Source organism: Mustelus asterias, chromosome 9 (assembly GCF_964213995.1).
Source record: "Mustelus asterias chromosome 9, sMusAst1.hap1.1, whole genome shotgun sequence".
In the NCBI taxonomy this organism is placed as follows: Eukaryota; Metazoa; Chordata; class Chondrichthyes; order Carcharhiniformes; family Triakidae; genus Mustelus; species Mustelus asterias.
In genome coordinates, this window is record NC_135809.1 from 131,597,831 (window position 1) to 131,612,716 (window position 14,886).

The window sequence follows — 14,886 nt, forward strand, 5'->3', positions numbered from 1 at the left end:
CTCAATGAAGAATTTTAATTGGGTGGATTTTCCGGCTGTTCCCGCCGCTGGATCGTCCAGTCTTTCAGACAGCGAGACAGTACCGCATGTTCCCCGGCCCCGGAGGCTGACCGTGGAGGGAATAGAGATCCCGCTGCCAATCAATGGTGGGCCACCTCCACCACCGCTAAACACACAAAACGTGGAGAAGGCGGATAATCCTGCCAATGTTTACTGCCCAGCAATAAACACATCCTTGTCACTAAAGCTACGGTTTTCTCCCACAGTCCAAAAAACGTGCTGGTTAGGTGCATTGGCCATGTTAAATTTTCCCTCAGTGTACCCGAACAGGCGCCGTAATGTGGTGGCTAGGGGATTTTCACAGTGACTTCATTGCAGTGTTAATGTAAGCCTACTTGTGACAATAATAAATAAATGTTAAACTTTTAAAACTGCTAGCTTTACACCTCACCCATAAAATGAAAAGCAGGGGCTTGGTGTGGGGGTGCGGGGGGGTGGGGGGGGTAGGGGTGGTGGCGGCGGGGGGGGGGGGGTGGCCAAAATAACCAGTGTGTAAACCAAGTGTCTCATCCACTTCGACCATTTCCTACAGAATACTAATCATGAGCATTCTCCCCTCGGGTAAATGACTGTGAGTGACCTTAATGCACAAACGCTTCACGCATTGAAATCGAATGCTTCACTTATCTATCCTAATAGAGCCTTTAATCAGTTAATATCTATGTTAAAATAGTGGAAAGAGAAATTGACATGCATTAAATGGTGGGACCATCACATTACTCACTGCCATTCGCAGCCTTATATCTGTGTTCTGGTCGACTTTAAGCAGATCTTAACATTGAAAAATAAAAATACATGGAAGAAAGCAGCATTACAGCAGGAATAATATAGCCTCTCTCCTCCGTCTAGGAGACTGAAGATCAAAGATCCATAAAGAAATTAAATTGAAGTTATGACTTTTCAGACTTGATTGAAATATTAAAACTGCCCCAGACCAATCACTCAGAACAGAGCCAGATTTGTTTCAGAGGTTTCACTGCTAAATCGCTTATTAAAGACTTCTTGTCAGTTACAAAACTGGCTTTGTGTTGCGTGGTTTTGTATAAAAAGACCATCTGCCTGGCTGTGGTGGGAAATTAGAATTATGGATGGAGCCAAGAGAGCAACGTTGCTAAACCGAAGCTTAATCGTTCCACCACACTGGAGTCAAAAACGTTTCCGGTCAAAGAAAGAACTTGAAGATTACAGGTTCTCTTCCTAACTGACAACCTGGCAGTTCCCCGAGTCAGGAGCTGCTCCTGACTGGCTGGTGTGAGGTGGATTTAATTTTTGTGGGGAAGAAAGATATCAGAACAATAAAATGGAACAAAAGTTCTTTGAGTTGTCTTTGGAGCTGCCTCCAGCAGTCCCTTGAAGGATCATTGGTTTGACTGCTCAGTGACCAAGGCCACTAAATAGAGCTCCACAATGCACACTTTCCACCCATTTATACCTGATTTTTATATTTGGGATCCTCTCACCAACATAGGCTCCATAGTGGCATATCACTAACACCGAAAGGTAACTTTTGAGCCAGGGGTAGTACCAACATAATGTTAGCATTCATGTCGAGAGGGCTAGAATACAAGAGCAGGGATGTACTTCTGGGGCTGTATAAGGCTCTGGTCAGACCCCATTTGGAGTATTGTGAGCTGTTTTGGGCCCCATATCAAAGGAAGGATGTGCTGGCCTTGGAAAGACCCCAGAGGAAGTTCACAAGAATGAGCCCTGGAATTGAGAGCTTGTCGTATGAGAAATGGTTGAGGACTCTGGGTCTGTACTCGTTGGAGTTTAGAAAGATGAGGGGGATCTTATTGAAACTTATAGGATACTGCAAGGCCTGGATAGAGTGGACGTGGAGAGGGTGTTTCCACCAATAGGACAAAGTAGAACCAAAGGGCACAACCTCAGGCTAAAGGGACGATCCTTTAAAACAGAGATGAGGAGGAATTTCTTCAGCCAGGGAATGGTGAATCTGTGGAACTCTTTGCCGCAGAAGGCTGTGGAGGCCGGGTCATTGAGTGTCTTTAAGACAGAGATAGATAGGTTCTTGATTAATAAAGGGATCAGAGGTTATGGGGAAAATGCAGGAGAATGGGGATGAGAAAAATATCAGCCATGATTGAATGGCGGAGCAGACTCGATGGGCCGAGTGGCCAATTCTGCTCCTATGTCTTATGGTCTTATAATCTCAGCCACAGCAGATTGTGACACCACAATCTATCTGGCTATGAGGAGAGGTTGAATAAACTAGAATTATTTTCACTGGAAAGACGGAGGCTGAGGGGAGACCTGATAGAGGTCTACAAAATGATGAGAGGCAGAGGCTTTTTCCCAGGGTGGAAGTGTCAATTACAAAGGGGGCACAGGTTCAAGGTGAGAGGAGGAGAGTTTAAGGGAGATGTGTGGGGTAAGTTTTCCACACAGAGTGGTGGGTGCCTGGAACACCGTTGCCAGAGCAGGCACCTTAGCAACATGGATGGGTTCATGAAAAGGGAGGGAATAGAGGGATACAGGCTGAGTAAGGGCAGAAAGTGTTTTTTACAGTTTAGTTACGGCATCATGATCAGCACAGGCATGGAGGGCCGAAGGGCCTGTTCCTGTGCTGTACTTTTCTTTATTCTTTTGTTCTTTGTTCACAGTTAACATTGGGAAAATGAATGTCCAATGAATGAATTTCAACTTCAATACCTCAGTCCAGTAACCTGTAGTATTTTATCATGATTTTATTCAGCTAAGCCCAAAGATGAGTGAGTTAGGTGGATTGGCCATGCTAAATTGCCCCATAGTGTCTCAAGATGTGTAGGTTAGGGGGATGAGCAGGGTAAATACGTGGAGTTGTGGTGATAGGGCAGGGGTGGGCCTGGGTGGGATGCTCCGCTGGAGAGTCGTGCAGGCTCAATGGGGCCGATGGGCCTCCTTCTGCACTGTAGGGATTCTGTGGCTCTATGAGTGAACCCCCTCAAACTCCTCTGTTAATATAAATGACCAACCTTCCCCCCAACCCCCCCATTCAACTTCTGCTTTTGAACAAAATGGCCTGCTTTATGTTTACTGGCATTGAAGTTCACCTGTCACTTTTTGCCTATTGTACCATCCTATCCCCTTGAAGCTTCAGGGATGGTTGGTTTTATCTCCTATTTTAGTGTCCTCCCACCCATTTGGGCTCCACCCCCTCCAGCCTTACATGCAAACTAGTGAATAGAAGCTTTCTCAGAAGCAGATTGGCGTAACACCATCATCTACTTCGAACTGCTGCAAAACTGCCCTTAACCCCAACTCCGTTTCCTCCCTCATCACTGCTTCAATTTGTTGTGTTAACCTGTAAATCCAAACCCTTTAATCTTCCAGAATGCTCTTCAGGAGTGGTATCTTGTCAAAGGCTATCTGATAGCCCAATTCTCTCATTCACCAAATCTGTCAGTCTCTCAAAGAACTCTGTTAGGCAACTCAAAACCGATCTAGCTTTCTTGAAAAAAAGCAGATTACTGCGGATGCTGGAATCTGAAACCTAAAGAGAAAATGCTGGAAAATCTCAGCAGGTCTGGCAGCATCTGTAAGGAGAGAAAAGAGCTGACGTTTCGAGTCCAGGTGACCCTTTGTCAAAGCTCAGATGCTGCCAGACCTGCTGAGATTTTCCAGTATTTTCTCTTTTGGTTTCATAAGAACATAAGAAATAGGAGCAGGAGTAGGCCATCTGGCCCCTCGAGCCTGCCCCGCCATTCAATAAGATCATGGCTGATCTGATAGTGGTTTAGTTCCACTTTCTTTAGTTTCAGCTTTCTTGAAATCTCTGTTAACTGCTTCTAAGTATTTCCTTCACATCATTATTTGGTAATTTCATCTTTGATTAAAGATCTTTTAGAACAAACAAAGAACAAAGAACAAAGAACAATACAGCACAGGAACAGGCCCTTCGGCCCTCCAAGCCCGCGCCACTCCCCGGTCCAGGATTGAATCCTGAATCCAGGATCCCCGCCCAATTTTCCAGCCTATCTACATCCTAATATCCTATCCACCGAGCTGTCCCTCACAGCTACGATGCTTTGTTCATCACAACCTATTAACTCACCCCCACCCCCCCCATTCCAGACCATGTGATCTCCAGGGAGAGGCGAAAACCCAGAGTGAAAACCCCAGGGCCAATATGGGGAAAAAGAAATCTGGGAAATTCCTCTCCGACCCCCTGTGGCGATCGAAACGAGTCCAGGAGATCACACTGGCCCTGATCAGAAAATGCTTCCCAACCCTATTCATTTCCACTTCTGCTTTACGAACACCATCTGAATTCCCTGCCCCCGAGACAGGTTCCCAACTATCCGCAGTCTCGCTCTGTACTGGCCCCAGCAAGATGATCATAGAATGAAGCCTTGAAACGAGAAACAAAGAACAATTAGCCCGCGCCGCTCCCTGGTCCAAACTAGACCACTCTTTTGTATCCCTCCATTCCCACTCCGTTCATATAGCTGTCTAGATAAGTGTTAAACATTCCCAGTGTGTCCGCCTCCACCACCTTGCCCGGCAACACATTCCAGGCCCCCACGACCCTCTGTGTAAAATATGTCCGTCTGATATCTGTGTTAAACCTCCCCCCCTTCACCTTGAACCTATGACCCCTCGTGAACGTCACCACCGACCCGGGGAAAAGCTTCCCACCGTTCACCCTATCTATGCCTTTCATAATTTTATACACCTCTATTAAGTCTCCCCTCATCCTCCGTCTTTCCAAGGAGAACAACCCCAGTTTCCCCAATCTCTCCTCATAACCAAGCCCCTCCATACCAGGCAACATCCTGGTAAACCTCCTCTGTACTCTCTCCAAAGCCTCCACGTCCTTCTGGTAGTGTGGCGACCAGAACTGGACGCAGTATTCCAAATGCGGCCGAACCAACGTTCTATACATCTGCAACATCAGACCCCAACTTTTATACTCTATGCCCCGTCCTATAAAGGCAAGCATGCCATATGCCTTCTTCACCACCTTCTCCACCTGTGACGTCACCTTCAAAGATCTGTGGACTTGCACACCCAGGTCCCTCTGCGTCTCTACACCCTTTATGGTTCTTCCATTTATCGTGTAGCTCCTCCCTACATTATTCCCACCAAAATGCATCACTTCGCATTTATCAGGATCGAACTCCATCTGCCATTTCTTTGCCCAAATTTCCAGCCTATCTATATCCTTCTGTAGCCTCTGACAATGTTCCTCACTATCTGCAAGTCCTGCCAGTTTTGTGTCGTCCGCAAACTTACTGATCACCCCAGTTACTCCTTCTTCCAGATCATTTATATAAATCACAAACAGCAGAGGTCCCAATACAGAGCCCTGCGGAACACCACTAGTCACAGGCCTCCAGCCGGAAACAGACCCTTCCACTACCACCCTCTGTCTTCTATGACCAAGCCAGTTCTCCACCCATCTAGCCACCTCCCCCTTTATCCCATGAGATCCAACCTTTTTCACTAGCCTACCATGAGGGACTTTGTCAATATTTTAAAAAAATATTCCCATGTTAAATGAACTGGCCCGCTATTATCAATTTATATATGAGCATATTATTAAGGATATTATTAAACTAGAAAGAATGCAGAAAAGATTTACTAGGATGCTATCGGGACTTGATTGTTTGAGTTATAAGGAGAGGTTGGAAAGACTGGAACTTTTTTCTCTGGAGCGTAGGAGGCTGAGGGGTGATCTTATAGAGGTCTATAAAATAATGAGGGGCACAGATCAGCTAGATAGTCAATATCTTTTCCCAAAAGTAGGGGAGTCTAAAACTAGAGGGCATAGGTTTAAGGTGAGAGGGGAGAGATACAAAAGTGTCCAGAGGGACAATTCTTTCACACAGAGGGTACTCCGTTAACTAGAAGCAGTTAACGGAGATTTCAAGAAAGCTGAAACCAAAAGAGAAAATGCTGGAAAATCTCAGCAAGTTTGGCAGCATCTGAGCTTTGAAAAAGGGTCACCTGGACTCGAAACGTCAGCTCTTTTCTCTCCTTACAGATGCTGCCAGACCTGGGGTGAGGGGGGCGCGGTTGGGTGTTGGGGGGGCTGTAATGGGTAGAGAGAATTGTCATCAAGTGTGGAGAGAGCGGAGGAAAACCCTTTTCTGGGTAGGGACATTCTGCGGAATGTTCCCCGCCCTATTTTCTTTCATTCTCCACCACTCTGCCGTCCAGTAGTGAATGGTTAAAAAGAAGGAAAATTGCCCCAAGGCTCATAATGAACACATTGTGGAAGAACGCATGTTGAGTTCTCCCTCAATATTGAGCTTGTTGTTCCAATAATGCAGTGGTCTTGTCACTGGGCTCGTAACCCAGCGATCCAGAGCAAGAGCTGGGGACCCGGGTTTGAATCCCACCACGCCAGATGGTGAACCATAGAATCATAGAATCCCTACAGTACAGAAGGAAGCCATTCGACCCATCGAATCTGTACCAACCACAATCCCCCCCCCCCAGGCCCTATTCCCATATCCCCACACATTTACCCTGCTAATCTCCCTGACATTAAGGGTCAATTTAGCATGGCCAATCAACCTAACCCGCACATCTTTGGACTATGGGAGGAAACCGGAACACCCGGAGGAAACCCACGCAGACACGGGGAGAATGTGCAAACTCCACACAGAATTGAACCCGGGTCCCTGGCGTTGTGAGGCAGCAGTGCTAACCACTGTGCCACCGTGCCGCCCCAACCACTGTGCCACCGTGCCGCCCCAACCACTGTGCCACCGTGCCGCACCAACCACTGTGCCACCGTGCCGCCCCAACCACTGTGCCACTGTGCCGCCCCAACCACTGTGCCACCGTGCCGCACCAACCACTGTGCCACCGTGCCGCCCCAACCACTGTGCCACCGTGCCGCACCAACCACTGTGCCACCGTGCCGCCCCAACCACTGTGCCACCGTGCCGCCCCAACCACTGTGCCACCGTGCTGCCCCTGAATATATTTGAAATTTGAATTCAATAAAAAAGTGGAATTAAGAATCTACTGATGACCATGAAATTATTGTCGACTGTAGTAAAAACCCTTCTGGTTCACTAATGTCCTTTAGGGAAGGAAATCTGCCATCCTTACCCAGTCTGGCCAACTCCACAGCAATGTAGTTGATTCTCAAATGCCATGAGAGGGCAGGTAGGGATGGGCAATAAATATTGACCCAGCCCGCGACACTCACATCCCATAACATGAAATTTAAAAAATGAATCAGGAAACAAATTATAATTTCTGTCTGTAACTGCATCTCTGTAGCAAGCAATGTTGTGGATATCGATTGTTATATGTTTAGAGGCGTTACTGGTCATTAGGTTTCCGCTGCCCAAATCTCCTCAAGGTATTGTGATCATATAAAAGCAACAAATATTTTAGACCAAGGGGTGGAATAATCTTTAGTCGTTTTCACAGTTGTGAGCCAGAAAACTGGCAGTTTGGTTATGAAAATTCCTATTGGGGTGATCTTATCGGCTCGTCACGCTGGTCGATGGGTGGGGGGATCCGGTAAGATCATGTGAGTGGCGAAACATTGGGTTCGCGCCTCTCACAATCTTACTGGGCCTGGATTTCTGGCGAGATTAGCCTCGGTCCCGGGAAGGGCAGTGCCAAGGAGGCAGGGCCTGAGGGTGCGGGGTCTGAGGGAGGAGGAGTCGGGACCATGTCAGGACGGGGCATAAGTGGACATGGGCGGGGGAAGGGGGAGCTGCGCACTCTGTAACCGGTGATCAGCCGGGTGGAGATTGACCAGGCCGAGGGTGGGGCGGGGAGTGGGGGAATGGGGTTTAATCAGCTAGGGGTGGGTGGGGGTTAATATCGACGAGGGTGGCCAGCGATCACAGGGGTTGGAGGCGGGCGGTATCTAGAGGGGGGAGATGAATGATAGATCTCTCTGTTCTGTTGCGTGGAAATTTTTCTTCCCATCCTCACCATAACCTATGAGTTCACATTACTCCAGTCCATAAGACAGCTGGCAGAGAACTGGATATGGGCCCACGAGCCTCAAAGAAGGGTGGAAATCAACATCCTGGAAATTACCACTGACCAGAAACTTATCTTGGCAAACCTTATAAATACTGTGGCCATAAGAGCAGGTCAGAGGCTGGGAATCCTGCGGCGAGTAACTCACCTCCTGACTCCCCAGAGCCTGTCCACCAACTATAAAGCACAAGTCAGGAGTGTGATGGAATACTCCCCACTTGCCTGGATGAGTGCAGCTCCAACAACACTCAAGAAGCTCAACACCATCCAGTACAAAGCACTCCACTTGATTGGAATCCCTTCCACAAACATTCAATCCCTCTACCACCAATGTGTACCACCTACACTATGCACTGCAGGAACTCATGCCCATTGCCACCTAGAAGGACAAGGTGAACAGAAATATGGAAACATGACCACCTGGAAGGTCCCCCCAAGCTATTCACCATCCTGATTTGTCATTCCTAACAACACTGTGGGTGGACCTACAACACATGGACTGCAGTGGTTCAAGCTCACCACCACTTTCTCAATAGCAATTAAGGATGCCCATTTATTGCCAGCTACACCCACATCCCATGAATGAATAAAAAACGCACGTCCCACCAAGTGCACTGGGTGAAGGTTTAAGACGATGGAAACAGCCTGGACCCGGAAGCAGATGATTATTTTGCTGTTGACTTTACCTCACTAATGCAGACACTCCAAAGGCAAGCTCTGCTTGTAGTGACTGGGGTGCCCTCTCCCTTGTGGCACCAGGTTCTGGAGTGCTAAAGAACAAAGAACAAGGAAAATTACAAGACAGGAACAGGCCCTTCGGTCCTCCAAGCCTGCACCGACCATGCTGCCCAACTGAACTAAAACCCCCTACCCTTCCGGGGACCATATCCCTCCATTCCCATCAGTCACATGTAAGTGGCGTATCCTCCCACTGACCCCACGATTTCTGTTTGGGTAAATGCTGAAGGCCATGTATAGCGCTCATAATCCTGACTTTATTCTGGCAATGGTGAACCGTGAATTTTTGGTGGCTCTTTACTGGCACTCAGCAGCAGAGTTTACTGATGAGATCATAGAATCATAGAAACCCTACAGTGCAGAAAGAGGCCATTTGGCCCATCGAGTCGGCACCGACCACCATCCCACCCAGGCCCTACCCCCATATCCCTACATATTTACCCGCTAATCCCTCTAACCTACGCATCTCAGGACACTAGGGGGCAATTTTAGCATGGCCAATCAAGCTAACCCGCACATCTTTGGACTGTGGGAGGAAACCGGAGCACCCGGAGAAAACCGACGCAGACACGAGGAGAATGTGCAAACTCCACACAGACAGTGACCCAAGCCGGGAATCGAACCCAGGCCCCTGGAGCTGTGAAGCTGTTGTGCAGATGAAACAACTCGTCTGATTTCTGCTCAAGCAATGAATAATATTTCCTACACGTCTCTTTGGCTTTTCCATGTCATTAATGAAAAATTATTTTGACATTGTATCTTGGCTTGTGCGATCCTTTTGAGGTTACTAATTATTTTTCTACACTGGTTTGCAGATGTGGACATCTTGGACACTTGAATTTTTCTATAATGGAGTTCAGATGGGATCTCTTTACAACAATCTGATGTCCCGATTTGCATCCCAGTACCAAAGGAAAACCAAGCAGCGTGCCTTAATGACTATCGTCCGGTGGCTCTGACATCCATCATTATGAAGCGTTTCGAAAGGCTAGTCATGGCACAAATCAATTCCAGCCACCCAGACTACAGTTTGCCTATCACCGCAACAGGTCCACAACAGACACCATCTCCCTGATCCTGCATTCAACCCTGGAACACCTAGATAACAAAGACACCTTTGTCAGACTCCTGTTTATTGACTCCAGCTCAGCCTTCAACACCATTATTCCCACGAAACCCATCTCCAAACTCCATGGCCTGGGCCTTGGCACCTCCCTCTTCGACTGGATCCTGAACTCCCTAAATCACAGACCACAATCAATAAGGCTAGGCAACAACACCTCCTCCATGATCATCCATAATACAGGTGCCCCACAAGGCTGTGTTCTCAGCCCCTTACCATACTCCATATACACCAATGACTGTGGCCAAATTCCCCTCCAACTCGAGTTTCAAGTTTGCTGACGATACCACCTTAGTGGGTCAGATCTCAAACAATGACGAGACAGAGTACAGGAATGGGATAGAGATTCTGGTGAATAAGTGTGGCCAACAATAATCACTCCCTCAATGTCAACAAAATAATGGAGATTGTCATCGACTTCAAGAAGCGTTATGGAGAACATGCCCCTGTCTACATTAATGGGATGAGGTAGAAATGGTTGAGAGCTTCAAGTTTTTAGATGTCCAGATCACCAACAACCTATCCTGGTCCCTCCATGCCGACACTATAGTTAAGAAAGCCCACCAATGCCTCTACTTTCTCAGAAGACTAATGAAATTTGGCATGTCAGCTACGACTCTCACCAACTTTTACAGATGCACCATAGAAAGCATTCTTTCTGCTTGTATCACAGCTTGGTATGGCTCCTGCTCTGCCCAAGACCGCAAGGAACTACAAAAGCTCGTGAATGTAGCCTAATCCATCACGCAAACCAGCCTCCCATCCATTGACTCTGTCTACACTTCCCACTGCCTCGGAAAAGCAGCCAGCATAATTAATGACCCCACGCACCCCGGACATTCTCTCTTCCATCTTCTTCCATCGGGAAAAAGATACAAAAGTCTGAGGTCACATACCAACCGACTCAAGAACAGCTTCTTCCCTGCTGCCATCAGACTTTTGAATGGACTTAGTTTGCATTAAGTTGGTCTTTCTCTACACCCTAGTTATGACTGTAACACTACATTCTGCACTCTCTCCTTTCCTTCTCTATGAATGTTATGCTTTGTCTGTATAGCGCGCAAGAAACAATACTTTTCACTGTATACTAATACATATGACAATAATAAATCAAATCAGATTAAGTACTGATATTTGCTTGTTGGTATACTATATTTGAACACCAGAAGGACTTGGAGGCGTTAGAGAGAGTGCAGAGAAGGTTTACCAGGATGTTGCCTGGTATGGAGGGTCTTAGCTATGAGGAGAGATTGGGTAAACTGGGGTTGTTCTCCCTGGAAAGATGGAGAATGAGGGGAGATCTAATAGAGGTGTACAAGATTATGAAGGGGATAGATAGGGTGAACGGTGGGAAGCTTTTTCCCAGATCAGAAGTGACAATCACGAGGGGTCACGGGCTCAAGGTGAGAGGGGCGAAGTATAACTCAGATATTAGAGGGATGTTTTTTTACACAGAGGGTGGTGGGAGCCTGGAATGCGCTGCCAAGTAGGGAGGTGGAGGCAGACACGTTGACATCGTTTAAGACTTACCTGGATAGTCACATGAGCAGCCTGGGAATGGAGGGATACAAACGATTGGTCTAGTCGGACCAAGGAGCGGCACAGGCTTGGAGGGCCGAAGGGCCTGTTTCCTGTGCTGTACTGTTCTTTGTTCTTTGTTCTTTGAACAGTTTCAACTAATGTCTGATTGCATGCCTTAATCTACGACTGTAAATAAATTAATGTGAAGCAGGCAAGAATAGCAATAAAGATCAGGCAGTGAATCTTAATACAATCCGGTATCTAAAAGTGTCTTTCCAACCTAATTGTGAAATATGAGATGCACAACAAAGGTGATGATTTATTTAATCACAAAATTTACCTCAGACTAGCAAGTTGGCTACCACAAAAAGATAGAGTTTTATTTTATTATCATGGACAAATTACTAAACAGATACCCTCAATCTAACCAAACAGTTTCATTTTTGGGAAATGATTACTTCAGTAATTATTTCCTACCCACGATGCATGAAGTTATAATTCTTGAAAGGAATATCTTCATTTCCTCATTTAGACACTTCATCACTCAGTTTGCTATCGTTGATCCATCAGACGCACTGCAATTCCTGTCATTTATTATCATATGGCTAAAAGGGAGAAAATGAGAACACAACATGGAATTTACAGTCACAGAAACAGTCGTTTGCCCCAACTGATTCAAGCCAGTGTTTATGTTCCGCACAATCCACCCCTCTTCATCTATCCCTATCATTTAGAACTGAGGTGAGGAGAAATTTCTTCACCCAGAAGGTGGTGAATGTATGGAATTCACTGCCACAGAATGTAGTTGAGGCCAAAATGTTGTCTGATTTCAAGAAGAAATTAGATACAGCTCTTGGGGAATGGAAACACAGATACTAGAAGCAGGAGTAGGCCATTTGGCCCCTTCAGGTCTGCTCCACCATTCATCTTGATCATGGTTCATCATTGAATTCAATATCCTGTTTCCCTCCTTCCCCCCATATCCCTCAAGGCTGAAAGGATAAAGGGATATGGGGAGAAGGGGGGATCAGGATATTGAATTCGAAGATCAGCCATGATCAAAATTAATGGTGGAGCAGGCTCGAAGGGCCGAGTGGCCTCCACCTGCTTCTATTTTCTATGTTTCTATCATCTTCTCCTCCATATGGAGCACATTGCAGGAGGTTTCCATTTTATTGGCATCAGGACACACACAAGAATGCCAAATTTCAAACAATCACGACAGAAGGGGATGCTAATTGGTTGACAAGTTGACTCTGATTGGCCAAGGCACTGCCATGGGGAAATTACTGAGGACATATAGCCTCCCCAAGCTCCCAGGTAATTCAGAAAAGGATCAAGGCTTGAACACATTCCTTTTGTTTTCAGAGACCTGATCCCACCGTATGAACGTAAGTCACCTCCGTGCGTAAATGACACACATTATCACCTCAACTGATTATCTTAAACTAATTGATAGTGTAAGTGTTAGCATACTCGGGATTCTTCAGCAAGTGCTGCCCAATCACGGAATCACATCTAATACTAGACAGTTTGTTTTGGGTGTTGCAAGCAAGGACTGGTTGAGCACAGTCTGGAGTCTGCCTATTATGAACAACCGGAAGAAAATGCTATTTGATTTGATCAGCCAATACTGGAATGGACAGCAAATGTAGCTGTCATCACACTGGCACTGATATTCACACACGGTGTTGCTCAATTGGATAGTACAGTCACATAATTTCCTCGTAAATGCATCTATGCTATTTGCCTAAACTATTCCTTATGGTAGTGAGTTCCACATTCTAACCACACCTTTGCTGGGAATCTCTGGCCTCCCCGTGGCATTTTTCTCGGTGACGGGAGGCAGCACGCCATTGGCCAGCAGCGGGACATGCTGGTCCTACCACTGTCAATGGGATTTCCCATTGATTCCACCCCATACTGCACGGCGGGGGTGTGCCGTCAGCAGGACAAGAAGATCCCACCGGCATGGAAAGCTGGAAGATCACATGCTTTGTGTGAAGCCGTTTCTTCTCAAATTTCTACTTATTTTTATTCGTTCATGGGATGTGGGCATCGCTGGCTGGGCCAGTAAAGATTACCCATCCCTGAGGGCAGTTAAGAATAAACCACATTTTGTGGGCCTGGAGTCACCTGTAGGCCAGACCTGGTAAGGGCGGCAGATTTCCTTCCCTAAAGGACATTAGTGAACCAGATGAAATTTTATTTTTGTGACTATCGATTCATGATCATCATTGACGAGACTTTTAATTCCAGGTTTTCCATTGAATTCAAATTTCACCATCCGCCGTGGTGGGATTCGAACCCAGGTCCCCAGTGCATTACCCCAGGTCTCTGGATTACTAATCCAGTGACAATACCACTACGTCACCGCCTCCCCTTATTACTGACTATCTTAAAGTTTGGACTCCTGGTTTTGGTCTCCCACCATCTCCTCCATGTCTACCCTTTATAATCTTCAAGATCCGGATTGCGTCGCCTTCAGTCTTTTGTCTGGAGCAAGGAGGCACGGCCTGTTCATATTAACTAACTGCTGAGACCTTGCACATTTAGGCTTCTGCACAACTTATTACCAGCTGTTAAAAAAACCAAAAAACCCAACCCTAACATGATATGACTTTGGCAAGGTTTGTGTACCAAGTAATCAGAGGCAGTCCCTATTTGGGTCAGTCCAGCTTCAGAATTCAGTCCAACATTTCAGATGTAACTAAGGAGTAAATTGGGACTTGATGAAAATTGTTTACAGTAGATGCCTCTTTGGATTAAGTCATTGTATAATGCACTGTACAGAGCAGCATCCTTTATTGAAATCCCCCAAGGCAAAAGTACAGTTGGGTGGGAACTTGAGCATTTGAAAATGTAAACAGAGAAGGTCAGAGGTTCAAGCACTGAAGGCACTCACACTTAGCAGAAGTTCCAATGAAGCACAAAGCCCCAACTTGAGCCCAGGTCCCTCAAGCTGCGTGCCTCGGTTTGTAAAGATCCCATCTACCTCCGGGGCCTCTGCCTCAGTCCCTCCGCCTGCTCCAGATGTCTTTGTAACTTCCCCTGGCTGACTAACTACCACCCCTGCCCACCTCACCACCACCCCCCCCCCCCTCCCCTCGCCCCCACCACCCCCAGGCAACCAGCAGCTTCCTCTTAACCAGATACCCGTGACTCTCAGCATCTGCATCATAGTGGCAGCCTGTTTCTGTAACCCTGCCAAGTAACACATTCTTTTGTCTCATACTTCCTCCCTGTGGTTGAAGAAGAAAGACAGAGAGAACAAAAGGAGATAGGACGGAGAGGGAAAAAGAAAAAGAAATAAAACAGCTCGCAGAGGTTTGAATAGAAAGTGAAAATGATAGCACTCAAAAATGAACAATTCTTAAAGAAATGAGACAAAAACATTTCAATGCCAAAATTTTGATGTGAATGATTCTAACATACTGGTGGAAGAAATACATTCCTGAATCCTGACGTGCAGAAACACAGAACTGGAG